The 17,560-nt window shown below is 32.7% G+C and overlaps 1 long non-coding RNA gene across 1 annotated transcript; it reads right to left on the reverse strand.

Annotated features, from left to right (window-relative positions):
• Window positions 1–457: 457 nt before the first annotated feature.
• Window positions 458–17,120, reverse strand: LOC149783994 (uncharacterized). The gene is made up of 2 exons (XR_016413716.1): window positions 5,345–17,120; window positions 458–1,572 (listed from the first exon to the last, which is right to left on the reverse strand). It is a non-coding gene; the product is annotated as an uncharacterized LOC149783994 (long non-coding RNA).
• Between the last annotated feature and the right edge of the window lie 440 nt (window positions 17,121–17,560).

Here is a 17,560-nt window from a genome sequence, read left to right on the forward strand (position 1 = left end):
AAAAACACTGACAATCAGCTTTAAAACTGAGGTAAAAATATTCTGCAAATTTGTTGCAGTTTATCAATATGACGTATAGGAAATTAAAATATTGGAAATATGGTAACTATATTGGCAGAAGATTTTGGTTTTTAAATTGCTGTCTTTTAGTAAAGTCTTCTAATACTAAGAAAAAAAAAAGACAGAATGTGTGGAAAGAACAAGAGAACGTATAAAACCACCCTTGCTTCCGAAGAATATCTGATAAAGTAGTGGCAATTATACAGAACAATCAAACGTGTCATATATTGCAGGAAATATTTTCAAATAGATACTCTCGATCTAAGATGAGTTCGAATCGAGGCTTCAGTTTGCTGTGTCTAGCAATGTAACATTATATAAAGATGGAGACTTGAAACCCTCGTTACTTTACAGGAAGGAATAAATATATATATTGAAAATACGATTGAAACAAGTATTGTGCAACAGCAATGAATTTTAATGAATTTATTCAACAATCATTTGCATGAAAAAGATATAGTTTAATATTAACATCTTATAGTTTGTTTAATAAATAATGTCCTCTTCCTTGTTTAGCTCAAATATTATGATGAAAAATCTTACACAATTAGATTTAAAACAGAGAAGTAAACATAAAAGATTTACTTGCATAAAAGTGTAATAAATATTATTTGTCTCCTAATATTCAGTATCAATATGTAGTGAATAAAAAATGAGTATCACGTGCTGGAAGATGTTATTTTTACTGATCGAATCTCAAGGAAACTTCAAACATGAAACGTCAAGAATATTGTTAGATATGAAACTTTTTCCATAAGCATAATTTTGAGTTCCGAAATACAGACACCTTATGGTTTACAATGGTAAATTAGGTGATGAAGATCACTTAGACAATTAACACTTATGTCAATTTGAATATAATGCTGAGTCAGTGCCAGGCAAAGTCATTTTTATCAGGATTTCATAAAGGTTATAACTGACACCATTTTTCCATAGACATGTAAAAATAAGTCTTCTAGTACAATTATTTACAGTTATCAACAATAACATTTATTGTTTTTTTTTTTTCCTAAAAGGGCAGTTTTAAGCAGCTTGTGCTGACCAAATATGTGGTATCGAAAGGTAAATCGAATTACTGCTTAAGCTTTTCTTACATAACTATTAACAAGTTTTATAAAAAAAATCATCAAATTAATACTTAAGCTTATATTATATAAAGAGTTATGTTATGCACAATATGACCTAAAATAATCCAATGCAAATGCTCTAAAAGACAAACAAAAACTGTCAACGTAAATTCATACATTTCATAAGTTCCTTTAGTTCCATCTAGAGCCAATCATTTACACTAAATCAAAACATTTGGTTCAGACACCTATTTATTACATTGTACAATCCATCAGAAGATTTAATACATATATTTCAATTGTAAGCAACATAATGTACAGTTTACATTCATCGATAAAATAACTATAGTTTCAGGTTACCACCTTGAGACCACAGCACTCTTTACTTTAAAATGCATCTGGCTCAGTTGTTTGAATAGTCTCATCTTCTATGTATTGAATTGACCTGTTCACAAAAAATGGAAAATATTCTGAGGTGGACCAAGCTTATATATATATATATATATATATATATATATATATATATATATATATATATATATATATATATATACATATATATATACATATATATATATATATATATATATATATATATATATATATATATATATATATATATATATATATATATATATATATATATATATATATATATATATATGTGTGTGTGTGTGTGTGTGTGTGTGTGTTTATATATTTTTGGAAGTTCATTCTTAATTTTGAGAACTATTTGTTAAATTAAATACCCTTAATTCAAGAGCTTTCATTTCTTCAATATATGGTAGGCCTCCTAATATGTGGATACTAATGTGGCATAAATAGGTTAATTAGATTTGGTTTCTGTTACAATCAAGAATAAAGTCTTTTTTACAGAGGTTTAAAGTATCTTTGTTGAATTTCCTTATTTTCAACGCAAAAACACAATAAAGACAGATGTACATTTGTGTTTTCATTCATTTCCTAGTCTTTAGGAAATGTATATGAACAAACTAACTATGAAAAGAGAACTACGTGTACACATAGTCGTTATAAAATAAGTTTCTTTTATTTTTAATGACCAAAATCAAAGCCTTTTAAACAATCTGATTCTCGCGTCATATCTCAAACGGCAAATGCATTACCTAGCAGCTGCTATAAAAAATGATAGTCGTGTGAGGTAGAAGACTTCAGGCTAGATCAATAACCCAAACAAACCGAAATTATCATTCGACTATTTTAAATCAGTCGATTACGAAACTGTTCGAGTGATGATTAACGTTCGCAGTCTGAAAATCAGAATTGCTAAAGCTTAACTTCGGGACCGTCCATAAATGACGTTGCGCACTTAGGGGGGAGGGGGTCACACATTTGTGACGATGTGTGACGAGGGGAAGGATTTTGTTTAAAAAATGTGTGACGAGCGGGGGTAGGGGTCAAAAATCGGCCAGAATCGCGTGACGTCATTTATGGATGACCCCTTTCCATATATGTGCTCATTATCGGCGGGGGGAGGTTGTTTGTTTTTTGCTCTTTTGCTCTTTATTTTTTGTTTCTTTAATTCCAAAAAGACGGTGTCAAGCTCAACTGAGTTAATAGCTTTATCTTCGATAGCATCCGTTTAAACTTAAACTTTGCTAACTGTATTGAAACTAATTGATGCCCCCGCGATGTATTCCTTATAAGCAGGAATGCAGCCATAACTGGATTAGTTTAACAGCGATGCCTGAGTAGCCAATTGTTGTCGATATACATCCTGCAATATGTATAACTGGTGTACCTACAAAACCTGTTGTGGTCAGAGTTTCCGCAACGTCAAGGACAACAATTATTGCAACAGTGATTCCGCAATCACATATACGACCACAAACAAACGTTTACAAATGCCGAGAGACTCAGTTGTTTAGGTGATTTCGTCTAGAGGCTGTCCTTCCGCTTCGATCATTGTCTGTAGCAGTGTTGTTCTTAGAATTATCATCATCGGGACACACAGGCTTATACTTTTAAACCACTCGAGATGAATATTATGAGCGACATATATAAAATGTTGAAAGATCCATTGATTCGTACACGGATGGTGGTGGTTGTAAACGATTGTCCATTAGTCACCCCGGTTACCCTCCTGGATTTCTTCATATCATTGGCACTTTCACGAGAAAGCCATGTTCCTCTTTTCTTCACATTATCGTCTTTTCTTCCTATTTTTTCTTCTGTTAATATAATATCACGTACTGATTTAAACGACGTGTTAATAACCATCCTTGTTGTGTTACATTGCAGTCTGTCGCGATTGTAACATCTCTTTGACACGTGCATGACCAGCCATGCATTACGATTCATTTACAGGTTTTCACAGCCATCTTTTAAGGATCACTTTTCCTAGCTCTTAGGTTATAACGTCATATTGATCAGAATTATTTAAATTGTCATGTCCAAATCGGCTATATATTTTCTGGAAGTTCTGGTCAAGTGAGAAACCTTTATTGCTCCTGAGTGACCTCCACAAATATATGTCGAACTTCATCCTACCATCAGCCATCAGGATTGCATTTCAAATGAAAGTTGGCAAGCTCATGCGTCTGAATACCACAACATAGTTGTGGCATGCAACACATATCCACACTAATATTAGGCACATGTCCATATTCCTGTGTTACACAGATTATGTCTGTGTCTTGTGTCGCCCTCAAGAAACGATTATAATGATGTTTAAGTTTAAAGTCGTATTAATAATACGACAAGATGATTTACATTCGTATCAAAGACGTATGTGATAGCTGAAGTACTTCCACAGATGTTTTGAGTACATGTTAACATGGCTGGACTCCGACGGCAGCGTCGCATACAGGCAAGCCAGTGTTAATTATCGTATAATCAGGTTCAGCAAGAAATGTACTTCCTGGATCCGGTTCAGCCAGTTAAGATCAGCATGAAATTAGTTCGGAATCAAATCACCCTGCTTGAGAAGTCATGGCTTTGCCTGTGCGGAGACATCAAGGACAGCTAATTTTCCAATTTCGTGATGGCATGTTAATATCAATTTTGATATTAAACAGTTATGTACTTATATTTTGTGCGATGCCACCTGAAGACACCTACTGAACATCCAATCTTGTATAAATTAGTAATAGTAGAGCTGTGATCGCCGAAAATTCGGCTCGGTGTTGAGCAACAGTAAACGTAAACTCGGGATTAAAATCAGTCTGGTGGCTGTGATGTCGCAGTTCGTTAGTAAATTTATATACGACACCTTCGAGCAAATATCATAGTGAACAATATATAAATTATTGGTATCCTGGAACACAGATGGATATAAGAGCTGATTTAAAAAACCAACTATAGAATGAAAAACTATCTGTAATTAGCATAGATATTACATGTTAGCAACATGATCTTGCTTATAAAACAATACGTAATAACCATGCCAAACATGACTTAAAACCAGTTGATCCTACAAGAGCTAAAAATATTTGTAAATGGTTGATTAATGTAGTTATGTAGGATAAGATTGATATTGGTGACAGCTCGACACTTTGGGAGCATTGTCGACTCATTAGAGGTGTGCACATTTATATAACAATCATGAATAAGTTATACTACAATCCCACACAGTTTTTCGAGCCTTTGAAATTGCTATTAAAACTTTAGCGACGACGATAGACTTTATCCACGAGGTTGCCAAGTAATGGTTAGACAAACAAGCAATATATCTACCTACCAGTGATTTGACACGTGTGATTCATTTTGCCGAAATCTTCAGTGATTTCTCAAACACAGTTTTAGAGTTCTAGACAAGACCAAACAATGGTGGCTCAGATACTCCATAACATCTGCCAACAGCGCTGCAAAAGCAGCATGGGATTTGCTCCGCACGTAGATTGTGTTTGTTAGAAACTCGGGAGCGTTCAGTGAAGTCTAAGACACTCAGCGTCCGCATATGTAACATGCGAACTTTCGTCCTTACTGCTACAAAAAAGACTGTTTTGCAAGGTAATGGCCTGATCGAACGCTGCGGATTTAGCTTAATATATATTCTTGGCGAAAACAGAAAGCTAATGCCAACAAATCCAAACTTTCGAAAATATTATTGTATATTATTATGTACACTAAACAAAACATCAATTTTATAAATTACTTTGAGAAACAAAATAAATTGCAAACGCATACTTTTTGTAGTATATGGGATAAGTATTACTACTGCATATGTTTGATAATTCATACTTTCAGAATTCACCTACCTTAACTCAATATTGATCTTCGTATTTAGAGGCCGTACACGCCTAAACCAGAAAGAAAGCAACAAAAAGATATTAATATCAGCACGTATTGTATATGATAGTTTGTTTAGTGTCAATTAACATAATGTACCGTACCTTTAAAAAGATGTGGAAAGCAAAGGGGAAAAACTATTGTAAAAAATATCATTTTACCGTCTTCAGTGTGGGGATACTATTTTGATAAATATTTATTTTATTCGCAGTTCTTTAGTCCTTTTCTTCTTTTCTTCTTTTTTTTAATTCATTCTTACTGCTTCAACAATTATCTGTAAATGTAATACATATTAAATTCTAAAATAATTTTGTCATATAATGACGGTTGTAAACAAAAACGTTTTTCGAAAGGTTACTTGCCATCTCAACAAGACAAAAACTTTAACCGGATTTTGCTGCATACATTTATAATCTGACTGAATAGAACGAATGAAGTCTTCTATCTTTTGTTAGTAAAATGTCTAACCGTGGTTCAAGATAGACGATTATAATATACGACGAATAACAAAGCAAATATATGTTTAATTACAAGACCCCATTTATATATAACGACTTTTATGTTTAGCAGCGTTTAGTTAGACTCATTTTATTCGTTCTTCTGTATATCCACCAAAGATGTTAACTGTAACAAAATGCACTGATATAACCCTAAGTTCCTACTACCAAATAAGCGCCACATATAGTCTAATATAATGTTTTTACAGCATCCGAATTGATCTTTTCTAAGGTACAATGGCACAATATCATTCTTAATTGTGGTTAAGCAGCATATGCATTGAATCATATTATTTCTCGTCGGCATACATCATATTGTGATGCAATCATCGTAATTACGGGATAAAATAATTTAATCGTCTGTCATTGTCATATATTTTCTGGTAATCTTAATTAGAAACCTAAGGTAGAATATGTTTCTGTTTAATCTTTTCCACAATTTAATGACCACGGCTGTTTAATAAAACATGGGCAGATTTCAAGATTGACTCCACACAGAGGTAGCTAACAACCACAACCAACGTTACAATCTATTCCTATGTTCAATACAAATATCATTAAAGTTCCTGTAGGGCCCAGAATGTATCAATTAAGTCAGGGTAACTGCTCAAATACACCGCCTATTCCCGATCTGCCCAGTATGCATTCTTGTTAGAATCATTGATGTTTGTCTCTGCGTCACACTTACAAATCAATTCCTTTTCCTTGAGATTTCATATTTTGTGTATACATTACAAAAATAAAATGTTTCTACGTCTTCTAATTATTACCGAAGTTCTAAATATCATTTTCGCTTTAGTCTAGTTATGTTATCATGACATTTTACATGTATTGAAGCAGACAAACTTCTCTAGAATTATAACAGAGAATGTGGAATCCGAAGAAAAACCAATGTCTGAATTTAGATATATAGTATAATCGTGGTTCCTTCTCATTAAATATCAGTGTCATATCACACCAGATTATCATAAGCAACATTATTCGGACAATCCAATATAAAAACGACCTGATGTCATCGATGAAACAGCAATAACCCTACCGATAATAATAATAACAATAATAATGATAGTAATAATAATAATAATAATAATAATAACAAACACTAAAATGGAACGTTTAAACGTTCTACTGATCGTGCATCATCATGAGCAAGTAATGACATAATCTGTGCCTACATACTTTGTTTTTCGACTAATGTTAAATTACTTACCAAAGACTGAAAACAAACGAATTGTTAATAATACTTGAACACACTTGATTGGCATACAAATTAAAATATTTTGTTTTATAATTACTTAAAACTAAGACAACAATCAGCAAAAGCTACACCTGAAGATAAAACCTTAGCCATAACCATATAGCTAATATCACTTAATTGAAATATTTCATTGCAAGAATGGATAGGCTACCCAGGCAAACTTTAGTGATAACATAATACATTTTTTCTCTAATTTAATGACCTTGTTCTGCAATATTTATACAGCAGTTTGATTGTCCTTTCTTACTGACGATCACATTTCTAATTGACCGATATAGGTTATGGGTCGGTGGCTAAACAATTTTAATTTAAAGAGCAGTATTTTATTTTTATTGATTTATGTCATGTGTTCGCTTGTGATTTGTATTGCTTGCATTAATCTGTGACATAGTGCACCACCGACAAATGCCACAAGCTAGCCATCAAGTGCTTGCATAGGCTAATTACATATACATTTTTGTTTTGAATATATATTGTTTATGCCATGTATATGGCAGGATGTAATTGGGTATTGAGTTTAGTTCATCCCGTCGTTGTTGGCAACACCAATATGTACAGGGATACCTTATGTTTTGAATAATGTTTCGATAGCAATGATCAATTTGACATTAAACAAAATAATGAAAACACTGACGTACATAAATTTTTGGCACATAGATTTCAGACAGCACGATTTGTTCGATGTCAAAACTATATCACTTTTCTTACGAATACTAATGGTTATTATTATTACATGGCTGTGAGTTCTTCCCTGCATCAGATTTATTATGGTAAAGTCATTTTAGCAAATACAACATTTTTTACATCAAGAGCAACTCTTCTGTGTTCTAAGTGTTGCTTACATTCGCAGTTTAGTCTGGTAACCTTGTCTTGTTCTAATTTCATAGGTATCTTAAATGGTTGGGGTAAACACTTGCTTGATAACAGTCTAAAGTTTGGAGTCACTGATACGAATTATGATGACGGTTTCTTGGATATGTTGAACTTAACATGAATGCATCTAACTGTGGCCCTCATTCACTTCTATACAATATATTATACTGGAGCTGATGTGAGATGGGAAAAACACTATCAATAATATATCACCCTGTATTTTGATATTTAACCACTTACTAATTCCCCAAACTAAGGAGCATATCATGAACATGGACAGCCTGACTTTTTATACTAGTATAAGCACCTACTTAATTAGTTCCACAAGCATCTTTCATCTAAAGTGAAAGCACCTACCTCAACCTGAAAGAAATTTGAAAAGTTCATATTAACTAATCACATTAACGCTAATTAATACTCAGAAATAAGTTCAGGACATACTAACAGATCTTCGGTACTACTAGTAAGAGGATACACTTAATATTACTTGAATAAATTAGCTTTAGAGTACTGTAGGAAAATAATTATGCATGGTAGAGTTTCCGTTGAGGGCAACAGAGGAACAACTTTAGCGTAGTTGTACTTATGCATATTAAAACATTGAAACAAATTGTGTTGGCGTGGATTTTGCAACTTTTCCCCTCCAATTTTATATTTCTTACCCTTCATTCATTTTTATAACGTAACGAAAGATTTATTATATGCCATTTTATTTCCATGCGTTGGATGGCTAAGCATGCATCATTGTATTGCCTGCCAAAGGCTAGCTCACATTACTAATGCAGCATGATAAGCACCTGAAATTCACATATGCTAAACACACGCCGATATATATATATATATATATATATATATATATATATATATATATATAGAGAGAGAGAGAGAGAGAGAGAGAGAGAGAGAGAGAGAGAGAGAGAGAGAGAAAAACAGACATTCAGACAGAAAGACAGACAGAGACAGGGACATACAGACAGATTTGAGGGGAAATGTGTGGTATGGTGTGCTGCATATCTGTATTTATGTAGCAAGCAATAATGCGCCCATTAATTGCAATATTTTAATTGTAAACAAAGACATAAATCTTACACGATTATGTTCGGTATTTCATCCCTAATGACTCCCTATATTTAGTAGAATTAACGGACAGGAACATGTATAACTATTCAAAGATCTACACTTAATGAGTCCCTGAAGCAACTGTTATCTCAACAACAATTACTTACCTTAATCTGAAAGGAAAACAAACGGTTAATATAAGTATATTAGCCATGGTACTGCATACTGCAATTCACTACATATTAAAGTTTCTAAATCTTAGAAAGACATTTGCTAAAAATACCAATATAGACTGTTTTAGATCACCTAGTCCCTAACATTTTTTGACGTTTTGTTTTGAGAGATGTTCCAACACTTTTAATCAGCTAGGTATCTTCAACAAACAAATGAGAAAGAATTGACTTATTGAACTTTAATCAATTAGGTCAAAATTCCGCATACATTTTGATGCATTACTTTATGCTAGTAACTCAGACCTTATTTCTTCCTTTATATAGCTTGATAATCTTCTATTTACCTACCTGATGTATTATATTACTTTATGTATTGACGATTAGTACCTTTAAGTTATACTATATCATCAAAGTACAGCGTTAAGTTCGAATTATTGATAAAGTTCGCATTTTGTCATCATCGTAATAATGTTGGTCTTATATGATGGGCGTCTTATATGATTACTATGAAGCAAATGTTTTAGAGGCAACAAACGGAGTAAGTGAAACCGGTAGATGACGTCAATATGTTTTGTTATGGTTTATCCTTGAATGTATGTTGGTACAATACTTATGGTTCTATTGCACTAAATACCATTTTAAGTATAAACCAGTAATATTCAGTTGCAGTTAATTCAATGCCGCTTTAACCATACATGCAAATAGCATGTCATAGAATAAGATTCATACCTTGCCTGAATCGGCTGTAGCTTACCGACACGGATAATACTAACCTGGCAAGTTAATGTCGGCATTTCACCATCATTGATTATTCAAAAGGAAAAAAGTAAAACCGACTGGGATGACCTTATTTATACTAGCTTAAGCACTTACGTAGTTAATTCATGTCATCACCATTTACCTACCTTAGCCTGAAAGGAAAATGAAATGTCCACATTAATGACTAATTCGTGGTATTGCATATATGTATATTCACCTTATAGCTACCACAGTTAGGACACAACTATAGCATTGATATATCTTATATTACGAGAATAAATTAACTGATATATGCTATGGTAAATTTTACAACAAGCGTATAATGGGAATGTGTACAGTATTCTTTCTTTCTCATAGATATCGAAAACAGTTTTGTTTGTGTATATTCTTCAACCTTTCCCTAACAGTTATATCTTTTTTATATGAATTCATATTTCTGACCTAAAATATATGTTTGATTTATAACGGTGCATTAATTAATACAAGTCGAAATTTACTGAAGAATAATAATACTATAATGGTGTCTTTATGTGTAGGTGTTTCATTAATGCTTATTTACCATAACCTATGACATGGAAATAACCCGAAATAACTGCTTAATATTCGAATAAAAACTTGATTAATTTGTTCTCCTTCCACTGCGCTGTTTAGTTCAAAATACTTACCTCAGCCTAAAAGACAAATGAATGGCTGATTAGAGATTAGCTATTGCAGACACATGTTAGTACAAATTATAGTATATAAATCATAGAAACACAAAATACATAATTCTAAGGTGAGATATATATGGGTAATGGTTAAGGTAATTTTGACAAGATTGATGCACAGCATATATGTACATAATATAGAAAGTGATACGGGTCTTGCAAAACAGTATCGAATGCAACTTGGTACGGCATTTGTCTTACAGTGGTATCAACCAGGCATGTTTTTATCGGCATTACTGATTCCAAATAATCAGAAACATGCAATGAATTGGCGGGGACAATTAAATTAAAACAGAAATGTAATGTCTTTAACAAAAATGTTGAAAGTACTTACCACAGGAGCCTGAAATGAAAACAACAATATCAAGTGTATTAATGAATAACTCATTGCATTAAATACAATTGTAATTTATAAATAAACGTTTCTTAAAACACATAAGAAAGTGCGCAAAAGGCTACCCAAATGATACATCGATACAAAATCATTGTCTCTATTACCAATTACACTGTGTTCCTTGCATGAAAACATTATATCGATATGAATCAGTAATTTGTGTCTAGCAGTTACATAACATGTTCTACTTTCATTCCTCTTCATCACGTCGTAAATCATGATTGCCTTATATTTAAAGAAACGATGAAAGCATTGGATTTAAAGAGTAGCTTAAATATGACGAGTATTACCCTACCTACAAATAACAGAGCATTACAGATTATTCAGGCTAACGACATATATACGGTTATATATCATGATTTAAAAGATTCAAAAGAGTACTGGCAACTATCGAAGTGTGGTTCTTTAATGGTATCGATCATATGTCACTGGTGTATACGTCCAGCAACAATTATTTATACTCTCCAATACAAGAAATATTTTTCTTTGTCGATATATAGGAATGCTTATGCGCACTTCTCGATTCATCTGTGCGGTCGATACATTATATTAAACTGTGCTCGAAGCATGCATGCTATGATAAAGTACAACAGCACATATTTTCAACGATTGTCATCATTGTTAAAGCTACAAGTTTATAATTTCGGAAATAATTGTATCATGGGAGCTTTACATGGTTTTCAGCAAGCGAACGGTTAAACGAAAGCAGCAAAGGAAATTAGAATCAGCATAAGCTTAATATACGTCCATAAGACACATTTAAATTTGGATATACGAATATATGAGTTCTTTCAAACATAGCATCTTAGCAACGGTTATGATCAGATAATGCAACATAATATACATTAGCTAATATGTACATTAGCTAATTGTACAAATGCAAAAGCACTATGTCATGATTACCTTCGGGATTTACAGCTACCTTTTCCACAATATAAATTTTGTATTGTGGCGTTGACATAGTTAATACCATTTGCTAATTGATTTTCACAAACCGAATTTATTCCGACTGGTATTACTTACCTGAGTCTAAAACGAAATACATTGTTCATATTAGTGACCCTAGAGTCAACAGTCTATCCACAACTGTCCTGCAGGGCAGCGTACAGGGTGGCAGAAGGAGAGGTAGACAGAGAAAACAGTGGACTGACAACATCACAGAATGGACCAGGAAAAGTTTTGCGGTAACACATGCATTGGCACATGATCGAGACAAGTGGAGGGAACTGGTCAGATGTTTAGCAGCACAGTGCCTCGACGACCACACTATGTCATGAGACTGATGATGATTGTGATGATGATAATTAATGACTAACGAATTGTATTTCAAAACGTTTTTCATGTATTATGTATAGCTACTTCAAATGTACAAAACAAGTCCATGAAAACACCAGCATTCCCCTATATAATACCTCTGACATAAATTAGTGACCTGCTAAAAATGAATCGATGTATCATTGAGTCTTCACAACATTGCTAATCAAAAACGATCTGCTTTTCTAATAAATCCTACAATATATTTCTTTCAGCTGATTCTGCATTTTTTATTCAGTAGTCAAATATCTTTATAATCATTTTCCAACAAGGACATATTTTGTGTCGTTTTTCTATCAACCCTTATGTTGAGCCATAACGGTAGGAATGGAGTTAAATCTAAGACGCATGCTTCTATCGGCTCATAATATAAGCCATACGTTTTCATAAGTTATAGAAATTTAAATCTTGTATAACATATTCACTATATAACATTCAAAATTTTGTCACCAAAAAGTGTCATTTGATTTAACTTTGTATTATGCTCAACAAATAACACATAACAGAAAATGACGATGATCCCGTGGGCATAAGCCTCTTTTGCTGAAGACATTTCTTAACCAACATCTAATAACTTAATACATGAAACTTAAAATACGCTGCAGCACCGTGCATATTTTAAATTTCTTTTTTCTTTTGTCATTTCGGTCTGCTAGTTCAAATGTGTTTTTATTTTACGAATTAAAAAGGTTATTATATACTATAACACTAAACGTTTCCTTACTTTTGAATTGAAGTTTGAATTTTTCATTAAGACAATAACGCTATTTTGACATATTAGGAATCTTCGGTTTATTCAAAGCATAACGTTTGTCGTATTATAAATGTGGATATGAATCAGAAAGAGGTAATTGTTGTACTATGTTTGCAGCAAATGTTTGGTTCTTAATAAACTATAGGCAACTGTAGGTACTATTTAATGAATCATCATACAATGCACAGAGTATATGCATTGTATAGTATTAGTTTTAGGAAAGGTGCCTCGGACGTATCAACTGATTACCAGAATAATATGATTTTCACCATGCACTAAACTGTTGTTATGATTTGAAGGTCAACATCAATCTTGAGAATCATTGATATTTTTCGCTGCATCACACTTACTAGTCAATTTCTTTTCTCTACGAATTCATAGTTTGTGTATACATTACAACAATAACATGTTTCTACGTGTTCTAATTATTACTGAAGTTCTAAATGTCTCAGTTTCGCCCTAGTTTAGTTACGTTACCATTGACATCTTACATGTTTTAAAGTAGACAAACTTCTCTAGAATTATAACAGAGAACGTGGAATCCAAATGAGAACCAATGTTTGAATTTAGATATATAGTATAATCGTGGTTCCTTCTCATTAAATATCAGTGTCATCTCACACCAGATTATCATAGTCAACATTATTCTGACAATGCAATATATCACTCACGACCTTATGTCATCGATGAAATAGCAACAACCCTATCGATAACAACAATAATAATAATAATAATAATAATAATAACAAAATGGAACGTTTACGTTTCTCATGCCATATGTACTGATCGTACATCATCATGAGCAAGTAATGACAGAATCGGTGCATACATACTGTATATTTCGAATAATGTTCACTACATGTTAAATTACTTACCGAAGGCTGAAAAGAAACGAATTGTTCATAATAATTAATCACACAAGGTTGGCATAAAAATTAAATTATTTTATTTTATAAGTACTTAAAATTAAGACTAAAATCAGCAAAAGCTACACATGAAGATAAGACCTTAGCAATATATATAAATATAATATCACTTAAATGAAATATTGCAGTGGAAGAATGGATTAGCTATCAAATCACGCTTTATTGAAAACGTCATGAACAAATGCATTTCCTTAGTTCAATGGCCTTATTCTGCAATAGTTATACAGCAGTTAGAGCGTCTTTTCTTACTGACAATCACATTTCTAATCGACCGATATAGTTTTTACGTGTCTTTTTCTTTCTCGAATATAATGAGGCAAAAGGTTAAACAATTGAATCCAGAGAGTAGCATTTTATGTTTAATTGGTTGGTTTTATGTGTTCGCTTGGAATTTGTTTTGCTTGCATTAATATGCGATATAAGGTACCACCGACAAACGCCACAAGCTAGCCATCGAGTGCTTACATATGTTAATTACATGTACAATTCTGTTTTGAATTGTAATTGGAAATCGAGTTTAGTTCTTCCAGTTGTTTGCAATAATAATAGATGCAGGGATATTGTATGCTTTGAACAATGTATCGATAGGGTTGATCAATTAGATATTAAACAAAAGACTGAAAAACGCTGACGTACGTGAATTCTTGGAACATAGACTTCTGAGAGCACGTTTTGTTCGATGTCAACTCAATACCTCCGTCGGATTAATTATGGTAGCGTCTTTTTAGCAAATAAAACTTTTGTGACAGCAAATAGCAACTTCTCTGTGTTCTAAGTGCTGCTTACGTTTGCAGTTTAGGCTGGGTAAAGTTATCTTGTTATAATATTATAGGTGTTCTAAATGGTTGAGGTAAACACTTGCTTGATAACAGTATACATTTTGCAGTCACTGATGTTGACGGTTTCTTGCATAATTTGGATTTAACATGAATGCATCTAACTGTGCACCTCATTCAGTGCTCTACAATATATCATACTGTAGCTGACGTGAGATGGGGAAAAACACTATCAATAAGATATAACTTTGTACTTTGGTACTTCGCCATTTAATAATTCCCGCAAAATAAGGAGCATATCATAAACATGGACAGCCTGACCATTATACTAGGGTAAGAAACTTACTAAATTTGTTCCACAAGCATCGTTCATCTAAAGTGAAAGTACCTACCTTAACCTGAAAGAAATATAAAGAGTTCGTATTAACGAATCCAAGTAACTCTAATTAATACTCAGAAATAAGTTCAGCACATCCTAAGAGATCTTTGGCACTACTATTAACATGAGACACTTAATATTATTTCAATTAATTAGCGTTAGAGTACTGCAGGAAATTAATTAAGTATGATATAGTTTCTGTTGAGCGTAACAGCGGAACAGTTTGTGCGTTGTTGTACTCATGCATATGGACAGATTAAAATACAAATTATTTAGGTTTGGATTTTGCAACTTTTCCACTCCAATTTTATATTTCGTACTCTTCATTTATATTTACAACTTAAACAAAGATTTGTTATATGCCATTTTCTTTCCATGCCTAGCATCATTGTATTGCCTGCCAAAAGCTGCATCATATTACATATCGACAAACAGACAGACAGAAACAGACGGACAGAGTTAACACACTGATATATATATACACACACACACACACACAGATACAGACAGGCAGGGTTGAGGGGAAACGAGTGGTGTGCTGTGGTGTATTTCTGTATTTTATTTAGCAAGCGAAAATCCGCCCTTTAATTGCAATATTTCACTTGTCGACAACAAGCTAATCTGACACGTTTATATTCGGTATTTCATCTCTAATGAATCCCCATATTCAGTAGAATTACCGGACTGGAACGTTTATAATCATATAACGATTGACAATATATGAGTTCATGAACCAAATGTTATCTCAACAGAAATTACTTACCTTAATCTGAAAGGAAAACAAACGGTTTATATAAGTAAATTAGCCATGGTACTGCATACAGTATTTCACTACATATTAACGCTTTTAAACCTTAGAAGCACATTTACTAAACAAACACCAATATAAACTGCTGTTTCTAAGTTTTATTGACGCATTGTTTTTGAAAGATATTCCACCACTATTGATCAGCAAAGAATCGTACATAATCAAGGGACAAAGGTGAAAGAATTGACTTATTGAATTTTAAGCAAATATGTGATCCTTTCCGCATGCATTTACTGCACTAATTTATGCTAGTAACTTACAATTTATTACTTGCACGTTGTAGACGCTTTATATAGTTTTATACTCTTCCATTACCTGATGTATTATACTACTGTATATATTGACGATTAGTACATTTAAGTTATATACATCATCAAATTACAACGTTATGTTCAAATTATTGATAAAGTTCGACTTGTAACATCTTCGTACTAATGTTGATCTGAAATGATGGGCGTCTTATATGATTATTATGAAGCAAATGTTTTCGAGGCAACACCAGAGGATGTTAAACAAGTAGACGACGTCAACATGTTCTATTATGATAAAGGTTTCTAGCACATGTTTGAATGTAGGTTGATACAATACTTAGGGCTCTCTTGCACTAAACACCATTTTAGGTATACACCACTAATAATCTGTTGCAGTTACTTCAATGCCGCTTTCTCCATACATGCAAAGTGTATTACAGATGATACTATTCATACCATGAGTGAATCGGCTGTAGGTTAACGATAAGGACAATACTAACCTGGCACGTTAATTTCGATATTTCACCATCATTGATTCTTCAAAAATAAAAAAGTAAAACAGACTGGCATGACCTTATTTATACTAGCTTAAACACTTACGTAATTAATTCATGCCAACACCATTCACCTACCTTAGCCTGAAAGGAAAATGGATTGTTCACATTAACGACTTATTCGTGGTATTGCATATATGTATAACTACCACAATTAGGACCCAACTATAACATTGATACGTCCTATATCACTTGAAGAAATTATCTGAGATATGCAATGGCAAATTTTACAAAAAACGTATACTCGTGTTGTGTGCATTATTCTATCTTTCTCATAGACATCGAAACAAACTTTGTTTGTGTATATTATACAGTCTTTCTCTACCAGTTATATAGTTATATCTTTTTTATATTTATTCCTATTTCTAACGTAAAATATTTATTTCATGTACAATGGTGCGTTATTTAATAAAAGGCGACATTTTCTGAATAATAATAATAATAATATACCGATGTATTTATGAGTAGGTATTTCACTGTTGCTTATTCATCATAACAGATGGCATGGAAAGAACCTGAACGACCTGCTTTATACAAGAATAATAATGTGGTTAATTTGTTTTGCTGGAGTCGTTCAGTTCAGTTGAAAATACTTACGTCTGTCTGAAAGACAAATCAGTGGCTGATTAGAGATTAGCTATTGCAGTCAAATGTAAGTACAAATTATACAACATAAATCATAGAAACACAAGATACATATTTT

This window comes from Sinohyriopsis cumingii, chromosome 14, assembly GCF_028554795.1.
Source record: "Sinohyriopsis cumingii isolate HCF-2022 chromosome 14, ASM2855479v2, whole genome shotgun sequence".
In the NCBI taxonomy this organism is placed as follows: Eukaryota; Metazoa; Mollusca; class Bivalvia; order Unionida; family Unionidae; genus Sinohyriopsis; species Sinohyriopsis cumingii.